This window comes from Cavia porcellus, unplaced genomic scaffold (assembly GCF_034190915.1).
Source record: "Cavia porcellus strain 051 isolate PalLab524CR breed Dunkin Hartley unplaced genomic scaffold, mCavPor4.1 scaffold_19, whole genome shotgun sequence".
Classification (NCBI taxonomy): domain Eukaryota; kingdom Metazoa; phylum Chordata; class Mammalia; order Rodentia; family Caviidae; genus Cavia; species Cavia porcellus.
In genome coordinates this window covers 32765015-32785010 of record NW_026947502.1, presented here as the reverse complement: position 1 = coordinate 32785010, position 19996 = coordinate 32765015, and the positions used below count along the sequence as shown (strand labels likewise).

The 19996-nt window shown below is 38.2% G+C and overlaps 1 protein-coding gene across 2 annotated transcripts in view; it reads right to left on the bottom strand.

The window, feature by feature from the left end:
* The window catches only part of Smad5 (SMAD family member 5), a 57255-nt gene extending 37895 nt beyond the window's left edge, over positions 1 to 19360 (bottom strand). The window contains exon 1 of one of the 2 annotated variants that reach the window (XM_003473268.5): positions 19224 to 19360. The gene's annotated coding sequence lies outside the window, so the exon portion shown is untranslated. The remainder of the gene's footprint in view (positions 1 to 19223) is intronic. The other variant, XM_063230925.1, reaches the window with a different exon arrangement.
* Between the last annotated feature and the right edge of the window lie 636 nt (positions 19361 to 19996).

Below are 19996 nucleotides of genomic sequence, written 5' to 3'. Positions count from 1 at the left end.
GAGTTCAATCCTAGTACAAAAAAAAAAAAGAAAAGAAAAGAAAGAAAGAAAAGAAACATTCCCTTGGCAGACATGGTGGCACATGCCTGTAATCCCAGCACTTGGGAGGCTGAAGCAGGAGGATCACTGCATGTTCAAGGCTAGCCTGGGCTATATGAGTTCAAGGACAGCCTGGACTACACAGCTAGACCTTCTTAAAATAAAAAAATTTAGCCAGGCATGGTGACACACACCTGTAATCCCAGCACTCCGAAGGCAGAGGTAAAAGAATTGCTGGGAGTTTTGAGGCAAGCCTCAAACTACATAGTGGGTTCAATATCAAGCTGAACTACATAGCGAGACCTTGTCTCAAAAAAAAAAAAAAAAATTCACTTAAAGAGTTACTGATAAAGATTTACCAAAAAGACAGGCTTAGAACTCAATACAATGGTACTGCAGAAGAATAAACACATGGGAGACTTTAACAAGAATGTGAACAAAGAAAATTTTAGCCAGTGTCTTAGTGAATGGGAATGCCATCAGTTTACACTTCTACAGATTTATCTCTGAAAGAACAATGGATGTCAGATGTTAAAAACCCTAATATTCAAAATTAGCATTTTCTTAAAACTAACCGAGGAGAAAGGTCAAATTGTGTGTTCAATTCTTTTTTTCAGTTTTTTGAGACAAGGTCCACTATATAGTCCAGGCTGGCCTTGAAATTGCAGGAACCCTCCTTCCTCAGCCTCCTGATGCTGGGAATACAGGTATGCTCAGATTATAGGCATGCACCTGGCAACTGCACTCAATCCTTTAACTATCAGATGACTAAAAGTTTTAAATTTTTGATAAAATTCTTTCTAGAAATACTTTGTGTATTTTCTCAACAACGTTAAGTAGTATGTGCCAGTTATTCAAGTACTCAGTATCTAATCTCAACTTACAAAGTCACAACAGAAAGCAGAAATCATCGTAATAACTGACTAGTAAATAGGTAAAAGATTTTGGTGGTGGTGCACCCCTGTAATCCTGGCACTCAGGAGGCTGATGCAGGAAGATGGGCGCCAAGACCAGTCTGGACTACATAGCGAAGTCAAGGCCAGCATGATCTACACAGGAGTACCCTGTGAAAGGGGAGGGGGCTTTAAATTACTATATGTCAAGAAAACCCAAAAACAATCAAACCAACAATAATGAACAGCTTACAACACGAAACTTCAGAGTCAGGTATCATGGTTACACTTCAAAAACAGAGAAAGAAAATAATGTTCCTCACAGAACAACTATTGTATATTGCTAGCAGGTATACAAACTAGCTAGTTTGGAAAACTGACAATATTTGCTAATGTTTAAACATGATCCCTATGACCTAACACAGGTACACATTCATTCCTAGATACATATACAACATAAATGAGTGCTGTCCTCCAGAAGACAAGTGCATGTCACAGCAACTTTGTAATACTCCCAAATTGAACCCAAATACTCATCAACAATAAATAAATCATGGTAATGAATTTTAAAAAGACACAAAACATGGATAAATTTCACCAATATGATACTAAAAGAAAGAATACACATTGTATCATTCCATTTACATGACATTTAAAAACAGGCAAAACTAACTTAAAGCTAATACAATGATACCAAATGTGAAGAAAGCCTTCTAGGAAGCTAGAATTTTTCTGTATCTTAATCTAGGTGGTAATGACATAAGTGTATACATATGTTAAAGTTCATTAAGCTATATACACTAAGATTTATGTACTTTGTTATATACTTCAATTTTAAAAATCTTTTAACAATTTACTAGTAACTATCACTTATAAAATTAGATACCATTCATTAGCATCACCCTTATAATAGTTTATAAACTAGGAAACTGAAATTTTTGCTAAAATTATAGGATTTCACAAAACTTATAATAATGAAGGCAAACAGTGTGGAGTCTAGGATCTGATTCTACCTTGCTTAAAGCAATTAAGTTAGTCAGTTACAGTTTCCTGCACGCAGGATTCTCTCCCATCAACACACACTACAGCCCTGATGGAGGGTATGACCATCTGTTTGCTTGCATCTGTGAATACTGAGCTTAGGGGCTGGGGATATTAACTCAGTGGCATTAGTAGAACCTGCCTGACAAGCACAAGGTTGTGAGTTCGAGCCCCAATATCAAAACAAAACAAAAAAAGAAAAAACAAAGAATACTGAGCCTACTACTTTTGTAATAATGAGAAAGTAATCTATTTGTAAGGATTGTAAGAATAATAGCTATTAAAAGATTAGCTCATTTTTACAAATGTAGCTATCAATACCTTTGCCAAAAAAAAACCCCTAATGCTAATGCCACTGCCACTGCCACCAATGTCATACTAATGACATACTAATGACATATACTACCAAATTATTTCATGAGAAAAATTAAGTCTATTCACACTTGATTCATTCATTCTCTGTTCATTATAACCCAATGCTTTCCCAAAATTTCAGTGGAAAGCCCAGACACATTTTATTTACTTCAGTCTATATTTTAACTGGTTTTGTTTTAAATGAGCTTCTTCTTGAACCAATTATCAACCTTTCTTGATTACTCAGTATCATTACAAACTTGCTATGGTGCTAAGCTTCAAACTTAACCAAAGAGAAAAAAAGGCTTAAATGATCTTGAAAAGTTACTTATAGAGGAAGAGTTTTGGGTATTTGACTTTTCTAAAACAATATTATTATTTCAAGGATGTCAACAGCCTACTTCCCTAAAAATCGATTGTTTAAGCAAAAGAATCATACTATTCCTTTGATAACCTTTTACTTAAAAGTATTCATTAACCACTAATGTTTATTGAGCACTCATGTCAAATACCATTAAGGATCTCACATCTAGAAGCCAAAAATCATTAATTTAAAAAGTCACAAATGGTAAATTCCATTATTCACATTTTACAGATGAGAAAACAAGCAGAGAGATTTAAAATAACTTGCTAACTTATTTATAAGAAGAAATAGAGCTAGGAATTAAATTCTGGCAGTCCAGTTACAGCACCCACATTCCTACTCACTACATATATTGTCCTATACAGAAAGGCTGCTGTGGAGGTCTTAGAAAAGCCAGCTGTAATTAGTGGTCCATGCCAATAATCCCAGCACTTTAGGAAGCTGAAGCAGGAAGATCACAAATGCAAGCCTAGCACAGTCAATCAAGTAACTTAGCAAGATCTGTCTCAAAACAGAAAAATAAAAGGGCCAGTGATGTCAGCAGGGGAGGCCTTAAGTTCAATCCCTAGTACAACTTACACACAACCAAACACACAGATTCAACTACCATACTGAGGAGTATCATTCAACAGTTTAAAAAAAAAATTCAAGTACATGCTACAACACGGTTAAATCTTGTAACATTATGCTTAAAGAACTCAGCCACAAACACAAAAAGCCACATATTATATGATTCCTTTCCTTTTCTTTTTTTTTTTTTTTTTTTGAGACAAGATCTTGCTTTGTAGTACAGACTGGCCTTGGACTCATTATATAGGCCAGTCTAGCCTTGAACTCACAGCAATTCTCCTGCTTCAGTCTCCCAAGAGCTGGGATTATAGGCATGCACCACTACGCCTGGCATGATTCCATTTCTATGAAACGTTGAGAACAAACAAATCTAGAAAGACAGAAAGTCAACTAGTGATTGCCAGAGTCTAGGGCAGTGGTGGTGAACCCATGACACATGTACTGTTATCAATAAAAACTCTAAAACAGCAATGGTGAACCTTCTAGAGCTTTCAATGATACAAACAACCCACTGCAGCACACATGCCACAGTTTTGCCACCACTGCTTTAAAAGGTTCACCATCACTGGTCTAAGAGAAAAGGGGGTAACTGGTAATGAGTAATAGGACTTCTCTGTGCAGAAATAAAAATGTTCTAAAGTTGATTATAACGATTACCAGCTGAGTATAGTGGTAAACGTGTAATTCTAGAACTCTGGGAGGCTGAGATAGGAAAATCATAAATTTAGGTCTAGCCTGGGCTATATAATAAAACCCTGTATCAAAATAAGAAAAATAATAAAAGGGCTATACCACAATGCAAAGGTCAAGTTCAACTCCCACCCAGCACTGATTGATAAATAAACGATTATCAAACATATAAAAATTTTAAGTGCATATATATGCATAGTATAACATACAAATTACATCAATAATTTATACTTAAAATTGATGTTTTTGTATTACCAGAAGGCTCAAATGCCTCATTCTCTTATGCTTCATTGTATTTTCTTTAACACTCTTTAACTTAACGCAAAAACCCCGGCTACTAAGCAGATCCACCTCTGCCTCCTGGCTGCTACCACTGCAAGGCTTCTTCCTGCAGGCAGCCAGTATCCGCAGAGAGTCAGTAGATCCACCTCCACCTGCCACCAGAAGGCTGCTTCCTGCAGGCAGCCTGCTCAGGCAGAGAGAACCAGCAGATCAGCTTCCGCCTGCCAGGTCACCCACAGTAGAAGGCTTGCTTCCTCCAGGCAGCCAGTGGAAACAGGACGTGCAGCCAAGTGAGCCCCATGCACACCACCCACAGGCCACCAATGGAGGCCCTTGCTTCCTTCTGCAGCCACCACCCACTGGGAGAATCAGACAAACAAACCCCTGTGTGCCTGCCACCACTGGTGGAGTCACAGTGTAGACATGCAAGCTGAGAGAGGCAGACCCATCACCAAGCACCCCTGGCCATTGGGGAAGTTCCAGCGCAGCTGAACTGGTCTAAAGAGCCTGCCCTATGCCCTGCTACCTCCATGTAAATTCAGAGTCAGAGAAACACAGATGCCTGTTCCAGTCCTCTACCCACAAAGGGGCAGTTAACAAGGGAAGTGCCTGTTGGGAGGAATCCAGGAGAATATCAAAGACAAAGGAGCAAAAGGCAATCTCAGACCTCAAGCCCACACAGAACAAGTCTGGGAGATACAGTCATGGAAGAAAATGGAAGTCATACACCTAAAATTTCCAAAGGATAACAACTAAGAAACAACTTCATGAGACTGTAAAATTAATCAAATCAGAAATAAAGTCTCAAGAAGAAATGAAAAACAATGAAAGAATTGCTCAGCATAACTAAAGATATAGATTAAAAAGCATAGGAAAATGATAGAAACCTTGAATGAACAATATAGAAAGGAATTACAATGCATGAAACAGATTCAAAATTAAAAAGTCAATTGAAAGCTGGCAAAACTGCTTGAAAGAGACTGAAGACAGGCTTTCAGATCTTGAAGACAGGCTTCCAGTTCATGAAGACAGGATTGCAGCTAGCATTTGTAAAAGGAAAGTTCTTTTAAAAATACAAGGAACAAGGAAATAATAATTCAATGGCTGCTAGACGATGTAAAGAGAAATAATTTAAGAGTGATAGGTATCAATGAAGAAGCAAGGATCAACATAAATGAAATAAAGAGGCTATTTAAGAAATAATAGCAAAAAACTTTCCAAACATGGAAAAAGGATCTAGTATCCAGATAAGTAAGACATACAGAACTCCAACTAGCCATAACCAAAGTAAATCTACACCCAGACATACAATAATCAAGATCCCAGGAATTCAGCACAAGAACAGAATATTAAAAGCTGTTAGAAGAAACAGATCATCTATAAAGGAAAACCAATCACAATCATGGCAAACTTGTCAACACAAACCATCAAGTCAAGAAGAGTTTGGAGTAAAGTGTTTCAAATCCTGAAAGAAAATAACTTCCAACCCAGATTGGTGTACCCTGCAAAACTGTCTTTCAAAATTGATGGAAAAGTAAGATACATCCATGATAAAGAACAACTGAAGGAATTCATGACCACCAAACCAATCCCCACAGAGTGTGCTAAAGGATAGTCTAAAGAGAGAGATCATCATGGTTCCAGGAATAGCAGCAGAAGAGGATCGCCAAACAGGACGGGCAATTGAATGAAGACGGAAAGTGGAGGGCCAGTAGCAAGAGGATAGCAGGGCAGAAACAAATCAAAGTATGCTGGTGTAACCATTAATGGAGATGGCCTCAATTCAGCAATAAACAGAAATGGAGAGTGGAGAAACAAGATCCATCAATATACTGTATTCAAGAAACACATTTAACGCAAAAGGAAATTCACAGACTGAAAATCAAAGGGGAGAAAACAACTGTTTCATGTCACAGGAGACCATAAAAAAGCAAGGGCAACTTGCTCATCAACCACAGAATTGATAAGAAAGATAATGGTATTTTCATACAAAGGAAAGCTACCCAACTATAAAGTAGGATAATCTCAAGGCCTTGTAGGTAAATGGATGCAACTGTAGATCATGTTCATGGGCAACAAGTTTGAACTCAGACAGGTGAACACTAGCATAAAAAACAAAAGGAGTTAGGGGATCCAAAAACACAACAGATATTATCAAGTGATAGGGGAGGAAACACTTAGGAGGACAAGGTCATAACCAGTGTTAATTTCTTGCTGTCTTGTCTTGAACTCTTATAATGTTTCCACAATTTTGTTAGGTTTGGTTCTCTTCTGTCTCGTTTTGTTATTTACTGTCTGATGATAATGGGCAGCTATTTTGAACATAATGAGATGTACTATGGTGATCATGGTTGCTTTCCTATTATCTTGAAGTCCTACAATGTTTTCATTCTTTTGTTTAATTGGTTTTATTCTGTTTTGTTTTGATTTTATTATGTGTGATAGTATGAATAGCTATTTTGAAGAAAACGAGACATTATAGTAACCACTGTTCATTTCTTATCTGATTTTGAAGTCCTGTAACGCTTTCATTCTTTTGATTGGTTTTAGTCTGTTTTCTATTATTGGATCTCATTGTGTATGAGGGTATGGACAGCTATCTTGAAGAGAACAAGAGACATTATGGTAGCCACTGTTGACTTCCTATTGTCTTGAAATCCATAGGGCTTTCATGCTTTTGTTTTGATTGGTTTTATACTATTTTGTTTTGTTTGATTGTATTTTGTGTGAAGGTATGGACAACTATTTCAAAGAAAACAAGAAGACATTAACTATGGTAGCCACTGTTGATTTCCTATTGTCTTGTTGTAAAGACCTATGTTGCTTGCAGTGTTCTGTTCTGATTTGCTTTATTCTGTTTTGTTTTATTCTCTTTAAAATAAAAAACCCTTGTCTGTTGTTTTCTATCTCTTTAACTTCTCCAAAACACCCAAGCTAATGTGTAAGATTATACAGTTTAAGACATCATGAATAACACAGTTCAATATGCTTAATTTCAAATGACTTTTCTGTACTATTTAACACAATGTATTCATCAACCTACAAACTTTAACCCAATCTTTTCTCAGGTATAGTTCATGGGTACAGTATTTGCCTAGCGTGCTCAAAGCCTTAGGTTCATCCCTAGTCTTATCTGTCAATTAATTAATTAATTTAAAAAACAAAAAAAACCTTTATCCACAGATTGAAATAAAGTATCAGAAAGCAAGAGATATAGCAGTAGATTATTTTATTGTCCACACATAAGTCCTTGAATATGAAAGAAATTCTCATTATGTATACAAAAAAATGGAATGTTGTACTTTCTCTGGTTTCCATATAGTAGCATATGCTACATGACCTTGAAGTGAAATTGTAAAATAAGACTTTGTTTAGGTTTTCTGGTAAGCAAAATGTTTAAATGTTAAGTCTCTTATTGAAAAGTTGACTCAGTTTTTCATGTTTGGTTTTTTTTGCCTTCCACTAAAGCTAATTTACCAAGAATACATATTTTATATTTAACCAGCTGATGTGTACATAGAATAGACATCTACAGTATTCTACATCACCTCTAACTTTATACCAACAATAGAAAAAGACTTCACTGAGCAACTACTAGTCTTCAGAATGTACCCATTAGCAGATAGGGAAATTTCAGTTATGTACTCCCTTTTTATACTGTTTTCAGGGTCTGCAGAAACACAAATATATACAACCAGTGCTAAACTTAGTCTCAGACTTATAGCCTGATCATTAATACGACACATATTTAATGAGTCACTGCAAAAGAAAAGACACCAAGTCACATACAAATGGGTTGAAATATAAATCAAATCCAGACCTTAACTCTATAGAGTTTCAAACTAACAGAACTAATATGTGCCTGTACTTAGACACTACATACAGTGAAGATAATGTAAAGGATATCAAAAGGAATTTAGGGGATGTTCCTTTGGAGAGCAAGTGAAAAGTGACATGAAAAAGTAGAAAATAGTTATATGCTAAGCATAAAAACTATTATCTGCAAAGACTCAAACAGTCTATTTTACCAGGGTGAGAAAGTACATTTAGTTCAATTTGCTAAAACAAGGTAATTGGCTAGAAATATTTAAGAAGGCAAATCTATACAGCGATACTGCCAAGTATTATGACACAGAAGCATCAGATCTGAAGTATATTGAACTTGAGCTTGAGTTCTGGATCAAACATTAAGAATTTAAATTTTCCACTTTTTCCTATTTTGAATAATGAAAACTACAGCCCAACAGTTTGAGAGTTAAATCGGATGAGCACTTATGCAATAACTATAAAGTTTTCATATTGGGTGTTATAATTTGTGTCTAGATCTCCCTGAAAAGCCTTATGCAGTCATAGGACTTTCTCAGAGGTGGCTGAATCTAGAGTGTGTGACTGACTGATGGTGTAATTCTGGGATTAAGGGTGCTAGGATTAAAGGTGTGAATGCCACACACACCCTGGTGTGGGCAGCCTTATACAATATGAAGTACAGAAAGTCTGGACTCTGGCTTGTCACTTTTGCTGTTTTCCACCACCATGAACTATTGCCCCTCTGCCATATACCACCCCCTGCCTTGCAGCTAGCCAATTACTGACTGAAAACCTCTACAATTGTGAGCTAAATAAACTTTTTCTCCTGCAACTTTGGGTATTTTGTCTCACTAAGAAAGAAAAATAAGACTTCAGAGTAAGGATTATGAAAATAGAGCTGGGCTAATTTAACAAATTTACAAAGCCATCTACTTCAAAAGACAGTTTCATAAACCCTGAGGAAAAAATTGCTATCACATAAGAAAAAAAAAAAAAAAGCACTCACAAAATACTATTTTTTTTTTTTTTTGTCTTTTTCATTTTTATCGGTACCAGGGATCGAACTCGTGACTGCCTGCTTGCAAGGCAGGCGCTTATGCCGCTGAGCTAAATCCCCAGCCCCCAAAATACTTTTCTTAGCACTTAAAATTTTTTTCTTCACAACATGTCCTTCTTGCCATCAAGACTTCATTCAACTCTTGTTCTAGGACAGTCTTTAAAGCTGCTTGATCTTCCCAGACCAGTGGTGTTGAGCTTACAGCACAGGCTGCATTTGGCTGCCTGTGACCACTGAAAGTCCTAAAAGGTTTACCATCACTGTCTGAGGACTTGCAATGAATAAGCAAAGCTTTTAAATGAAAGTTATTGGACATGACAATGACTGTAAGGAGACTGAAATGAAAGCATTAGCAACAAGAGGCAGAGACATACAGTAACTATCACTAAAACTACCCCTAGCCCCAATGCTCAAATGTTACTGACTCTTATGAATTCCAATTTCAGAGATACTATGTAGTAGAAAACAAACGCACATCTTAGAAAAACATAGCAGCATTTGAGCTCTCAGACTCCTTTCTGATGTTCTTTAGTATGTGCCACCAGCACTTGTCCTCATCCTTGTTTGTTCTCATTCCTTTAACTTTTTTTGCCTTCTCTTTCCTCATTCTTCATAGCCTCTGCTAGGAGTTGATTTGGGAGAAGCTCACCTACTATATGATACACATCTAAAAGAATGAACTAGGGGCTGGGGATTTAGCTCAGCGGCATAAGCACCTGCCTTGCAAGCAGGCAGTCGTGAGTTCGATTCCTGGTACCGATAAAAAGGAAAAAGACAAAAAAAAAAAAAAAAAAAAAAAAAAGAATGAACTAGCCCTCTGTCTCAAAAGAAGCTAATTAGCACAGACTGTGTAATTTGTATCTCTGATAATCCAGGTACTGCAGGATGGGTCAACTACAGTGTCAAAGACAGGACACACTTGATAGCCCACATATGTTACACAATGCCCTAAACTAAAACATGGCTTCGATGAGTTCTACCTACACCCGTCATCTTCATCCTGACCACCTAACACACCTACTCTAAAATATACCTAAAGAATACACTGGGTATAATATATGCAGTGCAGGGAGGTTGTTTTTGTTGTTTTCTTTTTGGTTTTCTGAGACAAGGCCTTGTTATACAGTTCAAGCTGGTCTCAAACTCATGGCAATCCTGTCTCACCTTTCCAAGGACTGGGAGACAGGGGTATGCCACCATACACAGATGAAGGGATATATTTAATTGTAAAGAAAATCCTTATAGTAGGCTTCAAAGAACTTAATCAAGTTTTGGGGGGTTTTGACGCAATAAATCTCCGTAAGAAGCTACTTTAAAATAGTTGTGTATAAATGTCACAGAAAGATCATACGAATAAAAATGACAGTTAAGTCTGTGACAGTACTGCATTTTTAAAAAGAATGATTGGGCTCCTACTATCTACCAAGAATAGTTCATGCTAGAACTCAGACTTAAAAAGACACTGCTCACAATCTCAGAGATCATAGAGAGTAATGGAGGAAGGGGAGAAGGAGAAAGGAAAAAGGAAGGAAAGGGAAAGAGAGACAGAGAAAAGGTACTATAAAGAGTTTCACATTATTTAGTCTATCAACTTTATCCCCGATTTATTTTCCAATGCTGGCCAACAGAGATAAGGTATAAAAATAGAGGCAGAAAGGGAGGGGAAAAGTATAATGAGCACAGAGATTCAGTAATTGAGCAGACAGGAACACACACTATTTCTTACATCAGAAATTAGAGGAATTTAGTAACTATGAACCCCTTATCTGCTATTATCTTGGTTTTTCTCTTTCCCCTTGGAAGTACTGAGGGTTGATGCTAAGAGTAGAGGTATATTCCTAGTCTTTTTTTATTTTTATTTATTTATTTTTTTTATTTTGAGACAGGATCTCATTAACTTACCCAGGCTGACCTCAAACTTGCCTTCCTTCTATGTCAGCCTCTGGAGTAGCCTGGATGTTTGCAGCCCAGCTTATCTTGGTCCTTTAAAGTTTGCCCCTGGCTTATGAATACTTAACCCCATGAAATCTTTTTATTGATGTATTTTATTATTTCTTAGAGAAACGATCTCAGTACTAGAAAAAAGATGTCAGAATAATATTTAGAAATCTTTATGTGATAGGTGCCCTAATGATTAAACAGTAACTAAGAACATGACTTGGAAATCCAAAGAAATACAATGGTACCCGAGCCATAAATGACTATCCTATAAAACTGAGATACTATGTATTACAAAATTATCACCCATCCTCTCTCACACACACATACAAACACATACATAACACACTTCTCTTTCAGCTCCAGCATCTCTTCTTCAGGAAGTCATCCTAATGTCTCAATATACACTCACTGTGGCCCACATTTCTACTTTGCAGCATTTACCACATCTATACTTACACATTTATATATGTAATCTGTCACATAAGAATGTAAATTCCAAGAAAAGCCATAATTTGTGTTCACTTATCACTATATACCTAGTGATACACATGTTCAATAAATATTTGTTTAGTAAGTAAAAAGTAAAGTGCATAAAGAACTTGTGAAAGGAGCTTCAGAGGGGTAGACAGGCATATTTCTCACTGCTTCACATAATTTACTTTTTAAAAATAAACATATTTCTTTATAAAGAAGAAAACATTGGTTTTTAAATTAAAGTACAGCTATGCCTGAATCATAATAAAATCCTACTACAGAAGCGGGTTCACATTATGAAGTGTCATCCATGCTTTGAAAAAAGTCCCGCTCTTATATTTAAGGTTATAGAAATGTGGAGGTAGAAATTAAGAGAACTCAGTCAGAAACTAGCAGTAAACATTTTGTAACAACAATACTCTAGGCAACTCAACAGGGAAAAAAGAACTGATTATGTTATAGTAAAGAACTACTTCTGAAAGTAGATGCACGTTAACTGACATGGCTGTCGTAGATATACACAGGTCCTGAAACATTTATAGAGCACCTATTATCTACTAGACAATGTAGTGTATTCAGGAACTTACCAAAACTGATGTTAGGTTACATAGTCTGATCAGTACACAAGGGTGAAGAGAAAAGTGGATGTGCCTTTTTCTACATCCAATATGAAGCTACTATATGAGCAGTAAAGACAACAAAAAATGAAAATGGTATACAATCTCCCTTCACAGAGCAATACAGCATGACAGACATCAAACTATATTCTATGTGGGAGTACAATGAGATAGGCTTGAGGTCCCAGGGATCAGAGAAAAGGGATAGAAGAAGAGCATTTAATTCAGAGTATCTAGCACTTTTCAGTATGTACTTTTTCAGCACTTTCTCAAGCCCCATTCAGTAATTTGTCTTTCAGGTCTCAGCTTCAGCTAACATTCCAGAACCTTCCCTAACCCTATAAAAGTAGGTTTTCCTCATTATCTAATTCAATATTATGTTCATTTTTTTCACTATTATTAATCAAATTGTAATACTTTGTTAATTTACTTGATTTGCCTCTTCACTAGAATCTAATCTGTAAGATCTAGTAGCATCCACATTGAGATTAGTTGCTAAATTCATTCAAGACATTCAATATTCAATATATTATTCATTTATTAAAAACAAAACAAAATGATTAACAGTGAGTTCAATATTTATTTAAGTAGTATTCTAGATCTGGAATTATAAAAGTCAATAAAAAAAGTGAATAAAAGAGACCAAAACCCTTGTCCTCATGTAGCTTACATTCCAGTGAAGGGAAGCAAAAAAAATATAGTAAGGCATAAGTAATGCATTAGATAAATCTGCTATGAAGAAAAATAAAATGAGGTAAGATGGATGAAGAATGCTATAGGAGAGATATTTTAAATAATATGAGTGAGCCAGGCCTCATTGCGAAAGTGCCAAATGAATCAAATTTTTTAAAAACTAGTAAAAGTAAGCCAGGCCAGGGATTTAGCTCAGCAGTGTAAGTGCCTGCCTGGCGAGTGAGATTTCGATCCCCAGTACCAAAAAAAAAAAAAAAAAAAAAAAGAATAAACCAGACAGATAACTGGAGGGAAGCCATTACAGTTAAATACAACAGGCCAAGGCACAGATCCTAAAGTGAGAGCTTGCCTGATAAACTCCAGGAACTAGAGGTTCAGTAACAATAAAGCAAATAAAGGAAGAGACGGTAAGGAATGGGGTCAAAGAGGTAAGAGAGCTAGACAGGTCAGGCTGGCTAAAATAGATTTTAAAGTAAGTAAAATATAGACCCACTAAAGACCTTTAAATGGAGACATATGATTTGCTAATGTATTATTAAAGAATTACCCTGGCTTTAACACCAGCACTGACAAGGTTGAAGCAGGAGAACTATGAGTTTGAGGCTACCTTAGGCTACATAGTTTGAAACCTGCGTGTTCTACATCGCAAGTTTCAAAAAGCAAAATATGTACAAAAAAAGAAAGAGACAGAGAGAGAAAAGAAAAAAGAGAGAAAAGAAATTACTGTGGCTGGTGTGCTGAGAATAAATGGGGCCACAAGTGAGTGAAAAGCCAGGGGACCAGTGGAAAGCTGACAAAATCTAGGCAAGGGATGATAATGGTTTAGAACAGGGTGCTAACACTAGTATGGCAAGAAGCCAACATAGGTGAGTCAATAAGATTCCTGGTAGAAGTGAAGTGGATATATGAGAATAGAGAAGTCAAGAATGATTGCAAGGTGTCAGCCTGGAAGAAATGAAGTATTTTACCAACTGACCTAGAAAAGGGTGGGTGATAAGACTAAAGGAAGATCAGGATCAATGTTAAATTTTACACACATTAGATGTAAGAATAAATTATTGCTAAGCTTTAGGAGGGCTTCAAATGAAATCATATTAACAGCAATAACCCAAAAGTGCTGCTCTTTACTGAAGTAGGCCATCCTGATCAGATAACTACTGAAGCAGGAAATCCTAAACAATCCATAAATACACACAAGCCACGCAACATCATCTCCCACTTGCACACATACATCTCACATCCAGACTTCTAAAACAACTCCTTTACTTTTGCTCCAATATCTCTGATTGGGTCAATAAATAAATAAAAAGGCAAGCAAACCAATCCCCCAAATTTCCTCAACATCATTAGCCAAAACAAATCTGCGGAGCATATCATCTCATACAAATGAATGTCCATATGGGATATGACCCCCATTATCTAAGTAAAGACCAGAATAAAAGCATTAGAGGTGGGAGTTTTGAAGAAACAGTTTCTCAAAATCATTCCTAAGATCCAGATTCATTAGGCTAGGGAAGTAGTTGCCTTATTTCTCACATTTCATACAGGAATCTCAAGTTATGCAGTAGGTTTGGGAACCAAGAGGCCCGGATCACCTACAATGGAAGAAATTCACTTAGGCACACACAGGTAGGTAGGTAGGTAGGTAGAGACTTTTCCCAAAGGTAACTTTCTAGGGAGTTAGTCAGGGTAAAGCTTTAAAAAAAAACTCTCTTCCCTTGTGATGCTAATATCAATGGGTTGTTAGGAAGAACTACCACCACCTTTGTGGAAACAACTCTAAATCCAAGTACACTGTGACTACAGAATCGTAAGCCAAATCCAAGATTGCAGTCAAAAAAGACAAAGAAATTGAAAGTGAATTCACCCACAGCTCTGTGGATATATACATCCTATTCTTAATGGGTATCTCTATAAGGAAGCGAGGACACAATCACGTGGGCATCCAAATTATTTTCCTAGAGAAATACAGACATCATCATTTTTCCCAATTGTGACTCCCAAATTCCAAAGATATCAAAAGTTTTCACAGGGAATTTTAAAGTCATCCAGGAGCTAACCTCATGACCCCTGACACTTTTTACCCTAGAATCTCATATATTCTCTTTGCATCCACACAAGTCTACTTTCTTCATCTCCCAGATCCAGGCTTTGATTTCCCAGTTTTGAATCACCCTTTAAGCTTCACCTGCCCTCTAAGTCCTCTAATTAAGCAGTACCCGATCTAGATGTATCACTCACCCCCACAGAGCCAGCAAGACTTTCTACACTGCCTACTGTAAGTATCTGAGCATGCTTGTACTGGCTTGCAGGCACAGGCCAAAGACACACTGGTCAATCTTCACAGCAATTCCCTTTACATTACAAAAGTACCAAAATGCAAATTGTAAACCGTTACTTTAAAATGTGTCCCTGGAGCAGAAAGACCTAACCTGTATACCCAACATACATTCCAATGCACTGTGAAGATGTGATGTAGTTACCTCAGGAGTACAAAAGAGATCAAGTCCTCTATTTAGAAGAAAGGGTAAACATGGCTCTGGACACCTTTTCAGCTCTAGTTATCATTTACCTAACTTACACTCAACTCCAAAGGGTGGCAAATGGTCAATGAGTTAACTAGACACACAAACAAGGGCAGGAAGATGTGACTAAGTGGGGAGAAAAAGAAGACTGGCTTTGAAATACTACTACAGTTCTCTCTCTTCCTGGAAACACAAAAACCAGAATAACTAGATCTCGTTATACAGCCTACCCATAGGATGTAGGCAGATGCTAACATCATGAAAACAAACTGAACAAAACAAAACTTGCCTTGAAAGCACCAGTTGTATTCTGAGATCACAGTTAAATGTGAAAAATATAAAGTTCCTCCCAGGCCAATAGCTGCTATGCTCAGAGGTAGGTAGAAAGGTGATACTGGACTTTTTTCTATTATTTTCAGTATAACAAAACATATATGGAAATCAAAAGGGAAAATCCAGCTAAAATATCACTACCAACAAATCAAACCATTTCTAATTTCCTATAGAGTCCTAATCTCTAAATACAAAGATTGGAATCCTGAAGGACTCAAGAACAAAGCTTATTTTTAAAATGTATACTGAAGTGGCTAGGGATTTAGCTCAGCGGCATAAGCACCTGCCTTGCAAGTGTGTGGTTGTGAGTTCGATACCTGGTACCGATAAAAAAGACAAAAAAAAAAAAAAAAAGTATACTGACAAGTACCTTCCAAAAGTGAATTCAAATCGCAATTTCACATAAAGAGAAATGTCTTAATAATGACTTCTTCCTTTCAAGACAATGTGTAAAAACACACACATCGGTTCCATCAACATCTTATGTGGGAAAGCACCCTGTATCTGTACGCCCCAGCTCTATTCGTTCCTACCTTACCAGATAACTCTTTTCTCCAGAATATTCAGACTAGTGGAGATGACTCATTATTCAAGCTATTAATGTCCTCTACAAAAAGGAATCTTTTCAATGTCTTTGTCCTTTAAGGTGCCTGCAACGTCTAAAGAATACAGTATTTTGGTTTATTTTTGTACTTCTTACTAAACACAAAGAAAAGACTAGGAACACAGACCCCCGAGAAACAGAATACAGAAGATGGATAAACCAGGGGATAAAAGGCATAGTCAGCCAAAAATTCACCAAATGTGGGGCTCAGTGCCTAAACCAACATATAATATACATCTGGTAATAATAAACACTGATAAGTCATAAACAAAAAGGCTTTCTTCATTCAAGGACTCTACAAGCTACTGGTAATATTAAAATTTACATAAAGCAAATCAAAGAATATATATGAAATACGATTTTATATGGCATTTCAATATAAGTTACTAAGAAATAAAAAGTGGTATTTTACTACCTAGTCTTCAAAACATTAAAATCTTTGATTTGACCATGTTACAAATGTTTTCAGTAGAAAAGAAAAACACACTGCCTCTGTTTAACATATAAAGGACGAATAAGATCATCACTGCAAATTATAATGTTTGGGGTTCATGATGAAAACAGGAAACAGGCTGCCCAGGTGTAATTATGGTTGTAGTCTAATGTGCCTTTAGGTTCAGCCAAGAATTAAAACCAAGTGAAGAGTTACCCTCTTCATTTACTTGCCTCTCTACCTTGCACAGAAAGCAACTTTTAATAATATACAGCAACACATTACATAACCAACAGTAAACAACAATCTGATTCAAACCTCATTAACAACAACATTCTGCCACAGCCTCCCACTGAAATTAATAGCTGACTTTGCTAGAGGGATAAGAAATGCATCACGTATCAATCCACCTATTTTTCTGGCGCCGACCACAGTGAACCAGACAAGCAGATAACACTACTAGATCTGTATGGAACCTACGAAAATATTTTTTTTTTCAGTTTATTGCTCTCTTCCTTTCACTAGACTACATCATAGGGATGTATTTAAAAGTCAAGAGGAAAAGTCAAAACAGTTCATCTAACTTTTACTGCTTATTTCGGCTCTGCTCTGTGAAGGATAGAAACAAAGACGTACTGGTAGGATTATACGATAATAGCAGTTGCATGGAAAGAACTAACTAAGGGCATAGCAACTTAGGGAAGGAAAGCAGATGCTACAGTGATCATGCAAACAATGATAAACAAAAATTAAATCTAACCATATGTATAATCTTCACGAAGGTTGGATTTTGTTAAATTGTCTTGAGTTGCATTGTACTTTTATTATCTGAGGGTTCAACTTAAGAGAAAAACATTGCCAAAAAGTTAAAAAAAAAAATTTTTGTTAAGATAAATGCAAATGAATCTTTACTTACAGAATCTGAAACATGCAAATTTCATAATAATACTTAGATCAGTAAATGTGAAACTGTCATATTCAGCATACTGCTTCCTCTCATCGCACGCTACCACCCTTGGTCCAGCAGAAAGATATCTAAAATGTTACTAAACCTATGGGGACTAAAATGTTCAGCCTTTCAACTTTCAAATTTAAATTTAAAATTAATTCACCCGGGAATAATTCAGGTACTGTAAGGCAATTCAAGTATTTTTTTTTAACACTTGTGCTCTCTTTTCTCCTCTAAAGTGAGAGCAAGCCACAAGCACCACCTATCCAGTCTCTGTTGCTAGATAAGAGCATTATGATAGTGCTAGGCAACATGCATAAAGTGACAAACCATATCAGACTTCAAAACCTTTTTTACATAAAGATAAGGTAAACACGATTTATTTAACACCACACCCATCCAAACACTAAAGCAGAGAGCAAAGCCCCCTCCATTCACCACCCCACCCACCTCCAGCTGGACAAGAAACATTGTCTTTATAATCAAGATAAAGATCTGGCTTAGGGTGTTTGGGCATTCCTCACCTCCTAGCTGATCTAGGCTCTATTCTCCAATACCCATATCAAAACTAGAATTGCAGCATTTGGTTAGAAAGCTGAGAAAACCTCCAAATGCCCTAACTATCCTCGCCCCAGTTCTTTTTGCAACCAAAGTCTGTTTTGACTACTAAGCATGCTCTGACTTTAGACAGGCGCCTTATGAGAGTTTTCAAAGCTTAGGTTCCAAACTCTGCGTAGTAACAGCAGCTGAAAAAGGGAGGAGAGGAAACCGGGTGGTAAAGGACAAAAAGACCAGAATATGAAGTTGAGTACGGATACTGAAGTGAAGAAGCTTAACAGGATCGGAATAAATAAATTTTAAAAACACAGCGCTTGGATATACTCCTCTGCAGCTCAGGCAAGATTATATGAAGCAGAAGAAATCTTTGTAAAGCTGCTAACTGACATGGCAAGTGGAAACAGATCTTAGTACCAAGTGAGAGTAATAGCAACTCGACACTACCCAGTGTAATTTCCACTATCGATAAGGGTGGATCCTTATCTTTGAAACACAAAGCAACTGTAGCACGGATTCATCAGGCCTTTGGACAGCTGTTGGGTGCCACAGACTAAGCAGCTTGGTGGAGCAGGGCGATCCTATCAGGGGTGTGAATCGAGGGTGGTGCTTAGATGCGGTAGGAGCAAACTGCTCTACGGGACAGAAGCCGGGAGGTGGGAGCCCCTCGAGGACGTCCCGAACGCCTCCCTCCACAGTCCCAAGCGGAACGGCGGAGCTAGGACAAGGGCCAGCCCCGGTCCCGCCTCGGGACGCCGGGGGCCATGGGCGAGGCCTTCACCACTGGCCAGTGGCTCCTTCCCCGCCGCCGAGACCCGGGCAGGCCAGGGCTAGGCCTACCTCCCACCCGCAGGCCCAGCCGCTTCTGCCCAGCCCCTGGCCGAACGCCCCCGCCGCGGCGGCCTGAGGGGGGCCGCTGGGGTCGGAGGGCGACCAGCGTCCGTCGGGGCCAAACTTACAGGCCGCGATACCACCTGCCCGCCCCCGGGATCCCTCACTCACTCGCGGGCCGGCGGGGCGCGCTCTCCGGGGGCAGTCGCGGCGCTTCCCCGCTCTGCAACTTTATTAGCAGCTCGGCCGCGGGACACGCGCAAGGCTCCCGCTCGCCCAGGACCCGGATGACGGAGGGAGGGGGAGGGAGCCTAGGAGGACGCCAGTTGGGGTCGGCGCATGCGCGCCACAGCCAAGTGACCGCTGCGGAGCGGAGCGAAGGGCGGCCTTACGCTAGCAGCCGGAGAAAGTCTCTGCGCTTGGCTGAGCGCCCGCAAACCCCAACTTCCGATCAGCTGGAGGCTTCCGGTTGATGGCTAGGCCTGAACGCGGGAGTCGGCTTTAGACAGTAGTTAAGCCCCTAACCAAACAAGCCTGTATAACAATAAAACCAAGTAGTTGTTCTTGATATGAACAATTGGAGTTTTTCTGTCATAAAATGTTAAAAAAAAAAAAAAACTTCAGATACAACTTCGCCAAATATAAATCTGATTGAAGAGAGTCCTCTTTCTGTGCAAAAGTAGCTTCGCAAACAGTTTCTGAACTCATTATTGATAGTGTCTTACTGAATGCTGCCAGTAAAGCGCTCCTGCTGGACAATCTTGCAGCCTCGCATTCCCAGCGCAGACCTCCTGCCTTCAGACTGACTGCATCTCTCCGGATGCCTACCTCCTCCCTTCACCTCTGGGGAAGGGGATCCCTGGTTCAGGTTAGGGGAAAGGGCGGCAGAGTCCCATAGAGACCACCCTCAGGCAGAATCTTTCAGCCCTTCTCTTGATTCTTTT